The sequence below is a fragment of the Solanum dulcamara genome, chromosome 4, assembly GCF_947179165.1.
Source record: "Solanum dulcamara chromosome 4, daSolDulc1.2, whole genome shotgun sequence".
NCBI lineage: Eukaryota > Viridiplantae > Streptophyta > Magnoliopsida > Solanales > Solanaceae > Solanum > Solanum dulcamara.
The window spans coordinates 18870436-18889433 of record NC_077240.1 but is presented as its reverse complement, the minus strand read 5'-3'; the positions used below and the strand labels follow the sequence as shown (position 1 = coordinate 18889433).

The 18998-nt window shown below is 30.8% G+C and overlaps 1 long non-coding RNA gene and 1 pseudogene across 1 annotated transcript; both read left to right on the top strand.

The window, feature by feature from the left end:
• Positions 1-9148: 9148 nt before the first annotated feature.
• On the top strand, positions 9149-11796 carry LOC129884806 (uncharacterized). Its single transcript, XR_008765984.1, has 2 exons — positions 9149-9273; positions 11320-11796. It is a non-coding gene; the product is annotated as an uncharacterized LOC129884806 (long non-coding RNA).
• A 769-nt stretch (positions 11797-12565) lies between these two features.
• On the top strand, positions 12566-18328 carry LOC129884067 (F-box/FBD/LRR-repeat protein At1g13570-like; annotated as a pseudogene).
• The last annotated feature ends 670 nt before the right edge of the window (positions 18329-18998 follow it).

The following is an 18998-nucleotide window of genomic DNA, read 5'->3' as shown; positions in this document are numbered from 1 at the left end:
AGTTTCAACATTCAGAAACTTGAAACCTTAAAAATCTGGTCCAATCAAACACGGACAAAGGAATAAAAAGTAAACCAAGACCTCAACTAATTTCACAGAGTACCTAGTAACTACAACATCACATTGTACTGAGTAATCACTCATAACCTTAGCCCTTTATGATTATCAACCCATTTTATTGACCTCTAGGCCACATCTTTTGAATATTAAACATGTAAACAAAAATTTTGAGACTTAACAATTAGTAAAATATTGTCTATTCCAACTTTGGTTTTTTGCATTTCCATTTTAGTTAGTCAAAATACAAGTAAACATGTAGAAGAGAATCATCCCCAAACACATAATAAATGAGACAACACAAGAAGCAAAGCCATAAATTGAGTCACATGCAAAATACTAAGCAACGCCCCAAATGTCATGAAACCATATGAACGAAAACACAGTTCCTTTGCAGGGTTTTACGAAAAAATTAATTTTGCATTTCAGGTTTCACCTTTGACCCCTCTCTCCTACTCCACTCATACACGCATACCCATAATCACAATACAGTCCAATAACAAACGTAACATAGTCCCACAAAGTGAAGTTGAGGACGGGTAGAGTTTACGCAGATGTTACACTAACTCAGAAATAAAATCATTGAGCATAAAAACAGAGCATAATGAAGAACTTATTCGTTCTTCCAAACTAGACAAATGAAAATAAAAATCTTTTTTACGATAAACCCAAAGGAAACAAAAAAAAAATACCCAAGTAAAGGGAAATCAAAACACCATTTTAAAGATGAAAAGTGTAGCAAAAATGCTTTACTTTGTGAATGAAGGTTGCCTCTGAAACTCTAGAAATGTCTCCAAGTCTCTAAAACAAACTATAATGCTGGATGGAAGGAGATTATATATATATAATCTGTCAAAAAGCCATTAATACTGTTATGTAACAGACCAATTTCTATTAAGGGATAAAAGGAACATGCCATGAACGTTAACCTCTCTGCCATGGAAAAAGAGTTACTGTTTACCCCAAGCCAATAATAACATGACAAGTGGCTTTTATAATAGTACAGCCATAATTAATTTAGTAGAGTACTGTTTTTACCGATTACTACTACTGCTACTTGATTAGTTATGGTAAATGTACTAGTATATGATTTTGTTATGTAAATACTCTGCTATATTCAAGTCTTATACTGGCGATTCAAATTTCTTATATATTACCATAGATGTTAAAATTGAAGTTTGACAAATTACCGTCCTGCATTAAAAACATTCCGTATTGATCAAGCTAGTGATAGAGTTTTAAATAAAAAATCAAAACCTATTGATTTCCATTTAGTGACATTGATAATTTGATATGATCTTTTTCCTTATCTAAGTTGTTATATTCTTTCCTTCTTCTTTTTAAGTAATACACACAAGCGTTTTATTTCTCCTAAGAATGTTTAGGGAGAAAATTATATTGGGAGCGTATGCTTAATTCGAATTTAATTGAGATTCCATGAGCTTTAAACACTCAATGAAAAATCAAAAAAAAATAAACACTGAATACAAATGAGTCGTTTCATAGGGTGTATAAGAATAGTAATGTTGAGATTATTTTTTATTCACATTTGGTTTGTTATATTAAATTATATAACATGCATTATATAATATTTTTTCACAAAAATACCCTTCACAAAATATGGTGGAAAGTACGTGAAAAAAGTTTTGAGGCACAATTGTGTTTTTAATCATGCTAATAGATAATGCATGCATTAAAAACCCTTACATTTCTGCCAGAAGCTGTTTCCAGGCTTGAACCCGTGACCTCCTGGTCACATGGCAGCAACTTTACCGGTTACTTCAAGGCTCCCCTTCAATTCTTACATTGTTAATACCATAATTTTCATGTATTAGTTTATACGTAACATAAAACCAAATAAAATGTATAACTAATGCATTAGAATGCATAATGCATCCATTATTTTTTTCTCATAATCCTTCCTCCCAAACGGCCCCGAGCACTTTACCTATTAACAAAATGGATATTGAAGTTGAGATAAACACTTTGAGGTCCATAATTAGGAGCAAATCTTGAGTAGTTACAAGAGGCAATTGAATTATATTCTTAGATTTTTTTTTATTTTTTATTTTTTTGGTTGTTGAAGTTACACCGACTTCTTTGAAGAAATAAATGTATCTTATTCTTCACTTATAAATTGTTCAGTTAATTGATGAAATATTCACTGGAAAATCACCATTTTCTGTAATAGAAATCAGTACCCTCTGAATTTGAAATAATATTATTGGGGCATTACTTATATTTGTGTATTGTGTGTGTATTAGTTTGCCTTTAATTAAAAAAAGTTAATTTTCTATTAAAAAAATATTGTTCACCAAAGTGTAACAAATTCTAAATTGTTGCTTTACGTACATCATCATTCTTAAACTTACTCGTTTCACTTAATGCGGTCACCTTATATTGTCGTATATGATATTATAAGTACTTTTTCATGTCAATTTATATGATTTATTTACCTAAATACATATTTTAATAAATATTTTTTTAAAAAATTATAATTTTAAATTTATCATAGTATCTAATATTTGTATAACTATAAAACTTTTGAATTGTGCAGTCATTACCTTAAACTTGCCACACATTGACTATTTTAGTAAATACCTGATTTATTTCGTCAATATAAATATTGATAACCGTACTCAAATACCACGGTTATAACTCTGTAGCACAAATATCGGGTACTCATCAGAAAATATTATAATATTGTATAATACACCTTAAAATTAAATAAGAAAAAACAAGTTCCATATTAAGAAGTCGTTTAGTAGGATGTATAAAAATAGTACTTAATAAAATGTATTAGTATTATTGAAATTAGTTATGTTAGATATTATCTATTATCAATTGTTTGGTCTATCTATTAAATGAATAAGATCTATTAGAATAATAACGTTACTCTATATTGTTAATGCAATGATTTTGCTAGCATTTGACCCCGAATTTTTAAATATTTTTGGCAAGTTATTTTTGGTAAAGTTTTGGTGAAATTTCACCATGCATTTGACCACAATTTTTTTTGATAATATTTGACTATTTCAAAAAATATTATTTTATACCCGTAAGTTTTAAAAATACTCATAAATTTGTATTATCATTTTATAATGAATATGTTCCGTTTAAAATAAACTTATAATTGATAAGAATCAACTGCTCACCCAATTTTGACTAACTCATAGCTACTTTTTGAATTGCTATCTTAATAGATAGACATTTCTGAAAAATATTTTTTTATTAAGTAAGTAAATTTATATTTTGTTTAACCAATAAATCGTATATTTTGACATTTATAATTTACATTTTTTTTCTATTTATTAATAGTATTACTTTTATATTTATTTTTATTTTTTTAATAACAAGCTCCATACGTTCAAATATTTATACATGATTATTTATATATATTATGTATATGTATGCATTTTCTTTATATAATATATATATGTATATTCCATATCTATTTTAATACATCTTATACACACGTGCAGATAAAAGATTATTACTTAATTAAATTTATTATATATTTTACTTAATTATATTAATATATAAATATATATATATATATATATTATATCTATTTTAGTACGTATTATATACATACGTGCAGTATATATATATATATATATATATATAATTATTACTTGATAAAGTTTATGATTTTACTTATTAAATATATATATTATGGTTATTAATTAGATAACAATTTATTCAATTTTCCTCAATTTTATTTTAAGCACAGTCTTCTTTATTCAATTTATTAAAATTCTAGCTAAATAACTTCTAATTTATTATAATTCTAGCTTAATTAAATTTAATGTGATCTAATTTTAAAATTCTCTTTCAATCACATCCGTTCATTTATCCTGATCCAATATCTACAATTTAATCCCTTATTATTCTCCTTTTCTAATTACTCAAACCCTTACCCTAACTTCATTTTTGATCATATTCTCAAGAGAGAAGAAGAACCGCCGCCGTCCCTCACACTCTCTCACCCTCGCCGATCTCTCTCTTCCTCCGGTGAGAACCCCACTCACCGGCGAGCGTTGCGCCGCCCAGAGAACACCGGTGAACCACCATCGCCTCCCTCTCTCTCTTCTCTCAAGCCACTGTCTCTCCATCTTCTCCGGCGAACCACCCTCGTCGCTGTCCTCTCCACCATCGAACCTCCAACCGCCGCCTCCGTTCTCTTCCTCGGCTCTCGCCCTCCAGCGAGAATCCCACGCCTTTGGTGGCCTCTTCTTCCCCCACTCAAAGCTTGGTCAGAAGGTTTTCAAAGATTAAAATGTTTTATTTCTTTTAGAGTTTTTTAGGAGTCATTTCTTTCAAGATAGATCTATCCGTCACAGGTATGATTTTCCAAACATTTTGTTTGATTCTGAGGGATAAAATTTCCACATTTTCTTGTTCTTTTGCATGTTTCCTATGTGTTTTGATTTAACACCTTCTGCCTAACCCATTTCATGTCTTATTGAAATATCATAACACCTTCTGCCTAACCCATTTCATGTCTTATTGAAATATTAGTATGTTTTAGAGCTTCAAATAATTTGTATTGTGTTATAACACACTCTTTTATCTACTGATCCCAAATCATGTGTCCTATGTTAAAATTGCTAGCATTTTGATCCAATTTTGGTAAGACGTAATGTGGTATTTGATTTTCTCTATTTATTTCTGAAATGATTGTTTCTTTAATTAGTTTGGAGGAGAAAAATTTCTCTTGCTAATTACGCCTCATTCTTCTTTTTAAATTGATTTAACATCTTTCATGCATTACTTATGGCAAAATTGCTATAATTTAGTCGGAGAATATACAACATTGACATTTTTGTTTCGATCTGTTTAATTTATTTTATTACTCCTTTATTTATGGTGATGTAGAAAATGATATAATTAATTATATAATTTCTATCCTTCCTACTTATTGCTACTGATTTGTTAAAAATCTGAGCCCCTTTTCTTACTCATATTTTTGGTAACCTTTCTTTCAGTTTCAAAATCTAATTGGCTTAGTTATTGGGTTTTACTAATTTCTTTATGATAACTTTGAATATTATATCACTCAATTGATTTCCGATAAAAAAGAGGATTACGATTCGGAGGAATATTTTCTTTCCTTTCTTTTATTTACTGTTTTGCATTTTGCTCAGTATATAAACAGGCTCTTATTTCATTCTTGGCAGTTCAACACATTTTACCCACAACTTTAGACAAAGATACAACTTTACCTACTGAGGTTACCAAACTTCACATATTTTTAAAATATCATACTCGATATTTTCTTACTTGAATACTTTTCATACATTTGAACGTCAATATTCGCACTTTGGTTTATTCTATTATTGCCTATAATTAATTATTTCTCTAAATTGGATTGCATAAATTCTTCTACAATTATTGATAGAGGTCCCTCTTGACACGATTTTTAGGACTTTTGTTAACTGTTTTTTTTTTACTTTTACACCATTTCAAATTAATTCTTGACAAGTTTGATCAAATCACATGATAATTGATTTGGTCATTGAAAATCCTGATTTAGTTATTGAAAATCTTGACAGATTTTATTATTGAAATCTGGTCACCTTTTTTGAAATATTGACTCTTTTATGGACTTCTTGAACAAAAGTTTGAAACGGGGTGAAGTCATTTTTGTTGATTTTTCTTGCTTCTTAATTGTTTTTGATTACTATAAAAGAAGACCTCCCATCTTTATTAGAAGAGAGACTGACACAGATAGAGAAAACAAAGACACACAAACAGAGAAGAGGAGAGAAAACATACCCACAGAGGGAACAGATAGAAAAAGAAGAGAATAAAAACAATGAGAGTAGAGAAAGAAAAGAAAAGAAAACAAAACATTTTTACTTTACTTTCTTTAAAAACACCTCAAACAAAAAAAAAGAAGAATTTTTAGCATACTTTAATATTCTGTTTCTACCTTGGCATCACGGTTCGAATTTTTATTTACTTATTCTTCTTAACTAAAGTATCCAGGTTAGTCCCAACCTTTCTTTATATGTTAGTTTATTATTTTTAAAAATTTTCTTGCTTTGCTTGTTTGCTTTGTTGAATTAAAATATATAATCATGTTATACCTCTATATTATTTGTATACTGCTTGTATTTTTTTTTATGGTTTAACAGTGTTTCCTGATGAATTGAGTCCACCATCTATTTCATAGTAATCACGAAAAGCAAGCCCTATGTGTTTGGACTTCAAAGTTGAAGACATGAAGAGTTCATTTGGAATAGGATTCAGATAGTTTTAGTTCTTGTTTTATTATTTCTATTTGTCCATTATTCTTTCTTAATTATTTTGGCTTGTAATAATAAACTTTGTATATAATAAAAAGGAGAAAATACATCGGGAGGGAATATACTTGTTTATTTTTATTTTTTTAGTTTATCGTAAATTTATGTGTGTGTTTGGGATACATGTTTACCTGATCTAGTTATAATAATCATATCCACATGTTTAGGCTCATTTATTTGCGATATAAGTATTTCATTTTTTACAAGTTGTTTGCTTTAATAAAAAATAAAAAATAAATAAAAATGATCTAAGATTAATTTATTAAATATTGTTTATCATCATATATGTTTCAAAATAATTTGCCTATTTTATATATCCTATCTTTGTTTATTTTTTTAAAAAAATTTAATTTTCATTAGAGTAATTGTTTTGATGATTATCCTACATTATAACTCATCTTTTTAATTTGAAACCATGTTTATAGTTTCAAACAATAACTTTGTCATATTAACTATTTACACATTATATGGGTAGGATCTACTAAATAATTTTGAATATTATGATTTAATCGTATTTAGATTTGAATATCATTTCATATAGACATCACGCTCATAAAATTTTATAATTTTAATATATCATGTCTACATATATTTTAATTAATATTTTTCAACTTTCTAATCATTTAGAAATCACGTTAGTAGGATTTTATGTTAATATCATATAGCAAATCATGTTTATAGGACTTAATGAATATATTATTAATTATAAATCATAGTTAAATTTTAGCATGTTATAAATATGGAATGAATATTTTTCAGAAGGTTAAAATTGATCTCGTTAATTAATCATGCTCAAATATTGATGACATCTATTCTTGTCAATTTAGATATCATGTTCATAGGATTTAATTTAATATTTTCAGCATTTTTATATGTATAGAAATCATGTTATAAGATTTTAATAAATATTCATCATGTTGATATATATATAGAAATCATGTCTACAGAATTTTAATAAGTTTTCATATAGAGACTATGTCTATAAGATTTTAATATTAAAGCATATTATAAATTAGAAATCATGATCATGGGATTCTATATTTTCAATATATTGTGTCTATATATTTCAATCAATAACATTTCCAACATGTCATTTAGAAATCATGTTCATAAGATTAATGACAATTTTGAGCATGTTTAATAATGGATATCATGTCTTATAATTTCAACCAAATTTTAGCATATTAGTTTATATGAAATCACGTCCATGGATTTTAAATAATTTTCAATATGTTATGTATTTTAGAAATCATATGTATAGAAAATTAAAACAACTTTCAGCATCATATCATATCATAAAATAATGCTTATAAAGTTTCGTTCATTTTCAACATAATAATGCACATAAAGGTTGTGGCAGGATTTAATAAATATTTTAATACATTATTTGTGGAAGATCAACGTGTGAGCACACACTTATTATGTCAAAACTTTTCGCTATTTATTTATGTTTTCAAGCATGCTAATTAATAAATCTAGAGACTTACTTGAGATTCTATGTGCTAACTAATCGTTCTATTTGTTTTGTTTGACGATGTGTTTAATTAGGATGCCTATATTTTCTTTAGTCTAAAATTTATCTCAATAGTACGTCCAATGCCCCTTGGACATTAAGTTGGACGTTAGACACATCTTAGGACGTTAGTTTTTATTATTTTATTTTAGATCGCTGTAGGATTATAATAATAAATAAACCTAGGAGCGTAGGGGTAGCTAGGCCCCTCGGAAATGATGGAAGTTGATCCGAGCAGAAAAACGACAAAACACTATATTTTTGTCTTCCGATTAAAGTCGGCGCTGATCCAAAAAATATGAGTACATAAATATTTTTATCCCGTCTATTTTTAAATATTTTCGTTTGAATATATTTGAGGTAGTTTAATGTTTTAAAAAAAAACTGAAATGATTCCTTTTAGGCATCACTAATTTCTATTATTTCGCTTGCCTTTACTCTTATTTAATTAGTTGATGATATGTATTTATCCTGTATTAATTTTATCATTAATTGTTTAATTTAACTTAATTAAATCTCTCGAAAAGAGACCATTTTTATGATCATTTGTTTCATTTAAATTATTCCTCCTTTATTTAATCGTTTTCATACCAAGTCTATTTCTCTTATAAATTATCCTAAATGTTTTAAAGTTTATAATCCTTTCAAATTATTTAATGACTCGATTATTATTAAACTCATTTTCCCAAAATTAGTTAAAATTAGAGTTTTAGTGTTAATTCACGCTAAAAGAGTGTAGCGTAAAATTTGATATTATGGCTTGGAGATACCTATAAACCCAAACCTCACTCGCACACGGGACTCGCAAGGGGCGAAAGATGTGTTACGTCGCTAGGGCTCATAAGAGTGTAGTTCTCAAGGCCAGGATGATTGTTTTGTGCTATCTGGGTACCCATTTTACCTCTCTAATCTCCGATGCAAGCTGTTTTGTTCTTATTTTCTGCTTTTAATATCGGAATATATAATGGAAACACAAACGACAAAACCCATGATTTCTGGCAATACAAGTAAAGGGATTGATAGAATAAGCTTATTGCCAGATGAGGTACTCCACAACATACTTTCGTTTCTCTGTATTTTTGATGATGTAGTTCGGTTGAGTGTATTGTCAATTAGTCTCCTTATTACCAATAAATTTCTCGCTACTTCGTTCTAAAAAGAAAATCTAATAAGTTTCTCACTTCTTAGTTATAAGAAAAACTCTCATTTCTTGTATTTTTGTTTGTGTAGTGCATGTATAAAGCAACTGGCAAAGAAAGGCTCTCCCCCATCTCCTTTTATAAGTTGAAGACCTTAAAAATGTATGTGAGAGTTGATGAAGATTCTATGCAAGCTATGATATTATTGCTCAAGTATTCTCCTAATGTGGAGGCTCTACAGTTGTGCTATTATGAGGTAAAACTCTTCATTTTTTTCACGAATTATGTGTACAAATTCCATTTCTTTTATATAGTAGTCGGAATAACTTGTAAGTTTCGTGAAATAAAACTAGAAGTTAATTAACATGGAAGGAATCTTTCAAGAACAGAAGCCGGTGAAATTAGATTCAAGAACTAACATCACTAAACTTTCCAAGGAAAGGTTCAATGAAAATTGCAATGTCATTGTAACAATGCTGAACTACAAACCTATATTCGAGAAAAGCAGATCCTGATAACATGTACATTGGTAGTTGGCAACTATCACCTGTTTACTCATGCCATATGATTTAATCACGTTTGCTGCATAAAACTTAATGGTAGAAATATATTTGAACTGTAAATCGATATGGCGAAGCCTAGGTAGGAATGCACTTTCGGTATTTTGGTTCGGTTTTAAGAGCTTCGGTTTTCAGGTTTCCGATTGCCTATACCGAATATCAAACCGTTGTTAGTTTGGTTCGGTTCAATTTCGGTTTTTTGGTATGAGCTTATTACACTGGATTATTTTCTGCTTAAAATAGCAATGATCGATTTGGTCGTGACAATTAATTAGAAACTAAACAACACATCAAATAAATTGGGTCAGGATTCGATTCCAATGCTTATATAGGAAAATCTCATGGTTATCTCTTTCAATTGGCTTTCTCTTTCAATTGGCTTTCTTAACTGCTTACGATGCTGTTTTGTGCCTAGATGGAGTCATAAAGGTTACGTTAACCTTTTATAGTGCTGCAATAAAGAGAAAGCTCTTTTTTGCCTTCTGTTAGGATCATGATTCAAGTCTGTTTTCCTACTGTAGGACAAACTCGACACAAGTTATAAAACAAGTGTCATGTAAATACGTAGGAAGTTTTTTTTTTTTTTTTGACTTAGTAAATTAAATTGACACTGTGAACTTTAATACTTTGTCAAGCTCTTATGAGTTCTTTATACCGTTTGTTCTAGCCTTGGCGGACAGAGTTACTTGGTACCTATTTTTGGTGGAAGGTAGCAGGTATCCCATGGAATTAGCTGAGGTGCACGTAAGTTGTCTCGGACACCATAATTATTAAAAAAAAAAGAGAGAGAAGAACTTATGAGTTCTTACATTGCTAACATCTATAACTTGACATGAGGCACACAAATGTTAAAAGGTGAAAAGAAAAAAACAAGCAGTTATCCTCAAGATTTCAACAAAAGGAACACAAGTTGGGTGAGTTCTTTGGAGTTACTATAACAATCTTCCACATCTCAAAATGCTCAAAGTGATTGCAAAAGAAAATAGAATTGAGAAGAAAGAAAGTTTTGAAGTCCAGCTAAAGAATAAGGAGTTAGACCTGAAACTTGGTCTACTGTAGTAGTCTACCAAATAGTTCGGTATTTTGGTTTACCGAAATATATCTTAAATCCGAACTTTAAAAAAATTAAAAAATCAAAACCGAAAACTGATTGAAGAACCGAATTAATTCTGTTCGGTGCGGTTTTTCAGTTGTATGCCCAACCTCTTAAGTCTAAGAAGCACTGAGATGATGATACAACATAAAGGAGCATTAAGTTGATAAATGAAGGAGAATTGTAAATGTGGCCTTCAACAAGATCTTTATTAAAAAAATGTTTCCAGCAATCATAGCATCTAAATTTGGTTATAAGCTGAGATTAGAGAGCTTTACCAAATTAATTTATTTTCATTGTTAAAAATAAAGATGTATAAATGTCACCGACAGATTCTGAAATCAACTCATCTGAATGCTAGAACTTTGGAGCAAGATGTTTGTTAGATGGAAGGTATGGTTTGAATAGTATGTACCGTGCTTCGAAATATGAACTGATAACTGGGAATTTTAATGCATCTGTGATGCCTAGGGGAAAAAGAAAAGTTCAAAAGAGAAATAGTCCAAACATGTTGAAACTGAATCTTGTTTGACATTTTCACTTGTAATGTAGGAAATGGGTGCTTATACTGTTGAGTAATTGCTTATTGTTGTTTCAATATAAGTGTTTACTGAAATGGTTTCTATTCTAACTCTCCTCTGTCTGCCAGAATCAACGCTGGTTTGAGGATTGGCAGATGCATGATCTTTGATGAAAACATTGTGTGCTTGGAATCTCATCTAAAGTCAATTCGTTTGACTAATTTCAAAGGTGAAGAAAACGAGATAAAACTACTAAAGTTTTTTCTGAAGAATGCACGAGTGTTGGAATAACTGACTATTTTCTGGGAGGAGGATCGTGATAGATCAGAAGAGGCATTAGAGGAGGTTTTAAAGTTTCCTAGAGCTTCTTCACAGGCTGTTCTGACATTTCGCGATGCCAAGATGGTTATTCGATTGTTGGATGTACTCTTATTGGGATTTCTTTTGAAGATCCAAGCCAGAACCAAACTCTATATTAAATTACATTGTTCCTTGGTTTTTATGAAAACACTATAGTTGTTTCATGTTTGGACTGCTATAGAGTAGCTAGGAAGATCAAGTCTTATTTCTACTTGAAAGTATCAAGCAGGATGTGGTTAACTTCATTACAAGTGCCAAAGAAACAATTTTGGCTCTCCAGGACAATGATTTTTGCAACTAATGACACTGTTTGCTCTGAAATCAATATGGATTTCATAGAAACACATCCTAATATCTCTTTAAACTACTCAAATGCTTGCTATTATTATGAGTAGTCGAGATCCAATTTTCACCAGCTTAATTTCAAATAAGAGATTATGAATATCTCTGTGTTTTCCTGAAGTTGCAAGATTACAGACAACTTACCTAATTCATATGTGAATTCACTTTCAAATACTTTTGAATCATATCATTAGGGTCGTTAAAAATTGAATTGTAAATGATAACTCTATTGCAAAATAGGCTTATTGATATCAGGTTATCGAATTAACAGTTGGTGAAAGGATTGAAATTTGTAAATAATGGCTTAACGGTGCGGAGTTTGAATTACTAAACCCCTACCCCATTTTTTTTTCCGAATTTGAAATAGTAATCTATATGGGCGTGAAGTATATACTGAACTATGAACTTGCGTATACTTCTCCTTTGTTCACTTTTACTTGTCCATTATTTTTTTTGTGTTAAATTTAAATGTAACAAGTAAAAGTAAACATAGGGAGTAGTGAATTTCGATATAGTGGACATCAGTGGCGGAGCAAAAATATTTAATAAGGGGTTCAAAATCTAAAAAAGTAGAGTTATAAATTGATTGAAAAGGATTCGACATCTACAATATATATTTAATTTTTTTTTTTTACTATATACTCATTATAAGGTGGCTCCGCCAATATTAGGTCGAAGTTTGAAAGGAAAAAAATGAGGGAGCTCATTAGAGACTGGTGGGCCGTAGTTCTCGAGAGATGATTGTGCACAAACCCTTTTTTGAGTTTTGCTATTTGGGGTACCATTTCTACATATCATATCTTCGGAACAAGGTAATTTTGTTGGTATTTTCAGCTTTCTACTCATTCAAATTGGAATACATAGTGGAAATATCAACAAGAAAACCTAAGATTTCTAGTACCGGCACAGGGATTGATAGACTAAGTTCATTGCCAGATGAGGTACTCCACAACATACTTTCATTCCTCTTTATTTTTGATGTAGTTCAATTGGGTGTATTGTCGAAAAGATGGGAATATATATGGACTACAATGCCATACTTGCACTTTGATATTGATCAATTTTATGAAGAACAGCTCAAACGACGTTATTCTTATTTGAGAATAACTGAAAAATTGAAAGAGTTTATCAATTGGGTCTTAATTTCACATAGGGAAACTAAGCTTGTCAGTTTTCTTCTCTGCGCTGAGATACACGGTATATTCGATAAGATGGCTATTTTGCGGTGGATACGTGCAGCAACAAGGCGAAATGTTCAAAAAGTTGGGTTAGAATTTTGTCTTGGTGAGCCATTTGAGTTACCATTTTGTCTTGCAACTTGTGAATCATTGCAAGTTTTAAAACAACACCTGTCCGAAGACATACTTAAACTGCCTTAATCATTTGGGATTTCGGCAGCTGAAATTGCTTCATCTTGAGCAGGTCGAGTTATCGGACGAGCATTTGACAAGTTGCTTGTTCTCAAAATGTAATTTCCTCGAAACTTTGATCTTAGAAGATTGTAGTGTAGGAGCTATGCCACTACTTGATATTCCACATCTCTTATATACATTACTTTACGAAATAACATTTCTAATGTGGAGTGTTATGGCAATTGTGAAATCAAAATTTCCTTTCCGAGTCTCAAAGTCTTAAAATATAATGCTCCAGTGCCAAAGGATATAGTTGTTGAGAATCTCTTTTCAATAGAAGTTGTTAGCATCAACCTTGTTGATAGGGGTTCATTTGAAGAAAGAGGAATAATGTTGCATAACATGATCAAGGAGGTTCATTATTCAGTTTTGAAGCTATGTATGACTTCCAATTCGGTAAAGTTCTCTCTTTACGCGTAAAAGGGAAAAAGAAATATTAAAGAAATATGTAGACATTTGGACAACTTGTCGATAGCTTTTCAATTATTCTCCTTACCAAAGGAATTCTGACTTCTAAGTTATTGAAAAAAACTCTCATTTCTTGTTTTTTGTTGCTGTAGGGTTTGTACTATGTGGCTCACAGAATAAGACTCTCTCCAATCTCCTTTTATAAGCTGAAGTCCTTAAAACTGGAAGTGGTAATTCATGAAAAGTCAATGCAAGTAATGATACTATTGCTCAAGTATTCTCCTAATCTGGAGGTTCTTAATTTGTGGGTCTGATGAGGTAATGGTCTTCATTGTTTTCACTAATTCTTCTGTAGAAAATCCGTTTCTTCTATATGGTTGTTCATCAGAAGGACTTGTAAGTAAACCTAGAGGTTGATTAACATGAAAGAATTCTTTCAAGAACAGAAGGTCAGAAACTAGGCTTAAAAACTGACATCACTAAATCTTCCAAGGAAAAGTTGACTTGTAATTGCAATGTCATTTGAAGAATGCTACACTATAACCCTATCTATCGAGTTTCAAACCTTGAGCCATTGATCTCGGGGATTTCCCAATTACCAAAAAAAAGATATTTGTTAGATAGATGGCATGGTTTGAATAGTAGGTATTTTAGTATACCTTTACCTTATTTAAAAAACTAAACTGTACCATAGTCAGAAACATGAATAGATCACTGGATATTTTAATGCATCAGTAGAACTTATGGGAAAAGAAAAATCCAAAGAGAAGTAAATGGTCCAAAACATTTAGGAAATGAATTCTGTTTGACATTTCCACTTTTAATCGAGGAATGGTTGCCTACACTGCTGAGTGATTAATTATTGTTATTTCAATACAATAGCCTACTATGCCCGATGAGGTGGTTTCTCTACTGACTCTCAACTGTCTGCTAGAGTGTTGACGAGAGTGTGAATTGGCAACTGTTTGAGCTGGATGAAACCATCGTGTGCTTGGAATCCCATCTAAGGTCAATTCATTTGACTTGTTTCAAAGGTGAAGAAAATGAGATTGAACTTCTACGATTTTTCCTGAAGAATGCACGAGTGTTGGAAAAACTGATGATTTTCTTGGAAATGGACACCGATAAGTCAGAAGAAGCTTCAGAGGAGGTTTTGAACTTTCCTAGAACTTCTTCATACGTTGTTCTGACGTTTCTCGATTCGAAGCCCAAGCCAAGATCCTCGTAAGTGGTACAATAGATATTCAAAATGACTCAACTTAGGAGAGGGTTATTCGATTGTTGGATGTACTCTTATTGAGATTTCTCTTAAAGATTCAACTCAGAACCAGACTATAAGCAATTTCATGGGACTGTAGTGCTGTTTTTGGTTCCATGATTGAACTGCTATAGAGTAACTCGGAAGGTCATGTATTTTTCCTATGGGGAAGTATCAAGCAAGATTCCAATGCTTTTTGCAAATTGCAGCCACTCACAAGGGGAAGTCGTTAAAAATTATGGTATTGTTTTGCTTCTCCACTTAAAGATCCCCTGCTTTGCAAGGTCACTTTGCTGAAGTCTTTAAAGCTGTTCGTGGATATATGTTGAAGATTTTATGCAAGTTATGATATTATTGCTCAAATATGCTCCTAATCTGGAGGTTCTTAAAATTGTGGTCTGATTAGGTAATGCTGATCATCATTTTTTCAGTAATTCTGTATAAAACAGTTTCTTTTATTTGGTAGTTGGTCTTGTAAGTTTTCTAAAACTAGAGTCTGATTTACGTGAAAGGTTTCTTTCAAGGACAGAAAGTGGTAAAATTAGGCTCGAAGACTCACGTTAACTGCAACTTTTCAAGGGAAAGTTGACATGTGTATGAGCTGTGGTATCTAACTTCAAAGTCCAATCCAGTCTTGCATTTCTAACTGAATTTGTTTGAAATCTCTGATAGACAACCTACAATTGGAATTTCGTCCAAGTATTTGTAAGTAGGGGTGTGTATCGGTTAGTTCGATTCGGTTTTATGTATTATCGGTTTTCGGTTTTGAAATGCTAAACAACAACAAACTAATAAGATATTTTTTATCGGTTTTGGTCCTTAACGGTTCGGTTTTCGGTTTAACCAATAATAAAATGTTCATAAAATAATTGTATGACTTCTCCAATAATTTGACGCGATAGGTTAATAATATAACTTTATGGAATGCTCATAAAATAGAAACAATAGTAACTAACATGAAAAAGAACTTTATAAGTGTAACACAAATAAAAAAACTATGACAATAATTTGAATTGAATGTTAGAAGGCAAAGGTAATAATCAATAAAGTATTGATATTAATATTTAATATTTATTTAGGGGGTATAGTAGTAAATTATTATTGTCTTAATGAGTTATTGGTTTAACTAATATCGAACCAATAACCCGATAATTTTTTGTGAAAATTTTAGGAATCACATACTGTATAAGCCTAATTTCATTCTATCCAACCCTTTTTAATTTTACAAAAATCCCTTTAAAAAAACCCCATCCGGATACATCCTTGGAGCACAGATACATAACGTCCAATACATAAGTTAATGAGTCTGTTGAGCTTTAAAAGGAAACAAAACGTAAAAATTAAATTCTAGTTGAGCAAATCACGCACACGAGTTTCAAATCATTCAGAATTCAAATTCCCTTCTATCTCCAACACAACCCAATACGTAACAGAGTTTGTTTCTTCGAAAAACAGAGGTTGATACATGATGAACTTAACAATTTTGTTGAGGCATTCTGGAATTTGGGAGAGTGATGTGAGTTATGCCCGATATAAGAGCGACAGAATAGTTGTTAGTCAAACGATTTTGTTCATGAATCTCAAATCTGCAATTGCAACGGAATTATATATCGATGAGATGAGGAAAAACATAGAAATTTGATACATAATTGAAGGAAATTTATCTCCAATGATAATTAGAAACGATATGGGAGTAAGACTGTATTTGGAGGTGAAAAAAGAGAGCCTAGAATTGGAATGTATTCATTATGCATTGATACAAATGAAAAAAATGGTGAAGAGATACATTGCTTTGATCCTTCGTCAGGTAAAATTTTATGTGTCGAAGGTTCAGAAAGAAATACACAAGCTCTTGCTTTGGTTGAATCAAAAATTAATGATTTATGTTACTTTTCCAAATTAGAAACTATGAATTACATAAGTGATTCGAATAGTACAGATGTGAATGAGAAGTATCTGTATAAGGATAAATCAACACTGATCTCTGTTATGGCGAAACAAAATAGAGCACAACTTCAATTTCAAGGTAAAGAGATCTGATGTGAAAAGGTATGTAAGTCGTTAAGTGTTTTGTGTATCTGATACAAAGCTATCTTTATTGTCTACAGATTATTGTGATACACTTCCTTTTGTTTATTGTTAATGATACATTGTTGTTCAAAAATACTCGTGAAATTATAGATATGTGCCTTTTATTGTGATATTAATAGGTGTTAGATACATGAGAATATGTATGTATCTGATACGTATTAAAATGTCAAAATTTAATTTGAATTGTAAGTGTATGTATATAAAAAAGTAATAATTTAAATAAATTTATCAGATACGTCAAATAATAATTCATTGGATATTGATACATAGTCTTTCAACTGAGATACATTGGATACTGATACATAGTCTTTCAACTGAGATTTGAGTTTGAAACCTTGAATACTGATACATGACCTTTCGCTGATACATTTATGTGATACATCTGAATGATGTATCTGTCACAAGACATGACACGTAAGGTCAAAAATCTATTTTGAATATGATAAAGTTCATGAGATATTATTGTATATGTGATTGGATTTTTTTTGTAAAATATTATAGTTGTTGACTAATACATGATATATTTTTTGAATTGACATGAATCTGATACATGCAGCTATGTTTTAGTGTGTTATTCTGCTGATTGTGGTTGGACTTTGAAGGCATCGTGTCAAAAAAATTCAGAGATATTCAAAATCATATACTTCAATAATGAACATACCTGTCCATTAAGAGATAAGATGTTAACAAAGGTTCAAGCAACAATGGGGTTTTTAAGTGGTGTAACTGCTCCCAAGTTGTTCAATCATAAAAGAATGCATACTCCAAATGATGTAATTGAAGATGTTAGAGCAATCTATGGGATTGAGATTTTTTACCAACAAGCATGGCAGACTAAGGAACGTGCACTAGAGATAATAAGGGATAAACCTGCCGATGGTTATAAAAAGATGCCTATATACATATATATGCTCAATAATGGTACCCAAATTCGTATATAAGGATACACAAGTCAGAAAAAAATTAATTTATGTATTTATTCATATCATTGAGGCTTTATGAGGGGGTTTGATTTCTGTAGATCTATAATTGTGGTTGACGGTGCAAATCTTAGTGCAGCTTACAAAGGGACCTTTGTATTAGCAAGCACGCTTGATGGTGCAGGTAATTTATTTGTTATTGATATTCTGTTGTATTTATTTTGATACACCTTCCAACTATTAATGAAAAAAAACTAATATTTGGCTGGACTTTTTTTGATTAGATTGCATATTTTCATTAGCTTATGGAGTTGTTGACACTGAAAATAATTCTTCATGGACCTGATTCTTTCAACAATTCAAAAATGCATTTGGGGAGAGGGGAAAAATGTGCGTTGTATCGGATAGAAATGAAAGTATAATGAAGAGTTAAAGCATTATTTTCCCAAATGTTCTCCATTATATATGCATATGGCATATTTGGAAGAATGTGTGTACAAACTTCAAGAGGAGAAAAAACACTGAGTGATCTATTCTACTCAATGGCCTAATCATATAGAAAAGAAGATTTTGAAAAATTGATGGCTAAGGTGGAAAAAATTGATTACCGGGTTAAGGAGTACCTTGAGAATGTTGGGTATGAAAAATGGTCAAGAGTTCATACAATAATAAACAGAGGAAGAATGATGACTTCTAACATCGTCGAATGTATCAATGGATGCCTTGCTGAGGCATGACAGCTACCTATATTAGAATTCTAGGAGGAGGCTAAAATTCTATTTGATTCTTGGCACTGCAAAAACAGAGAGATTTCCTCGTATACAAAGGAAACATTAGGGAGAAGGATTGAAGAGATTTTGATTCTAAATGCGTCTAAAAGTTCAGGAATGATGATATATATCTTGGCCTCAAAAGGTTATGTATCACTAGTGAGGTGATGTATCAGTGTGTTTTTCAAATTTATTGATTTAGATCATGTAATGTGTCTCAAACTTTCTTAATCTTTGCAGGTTGTT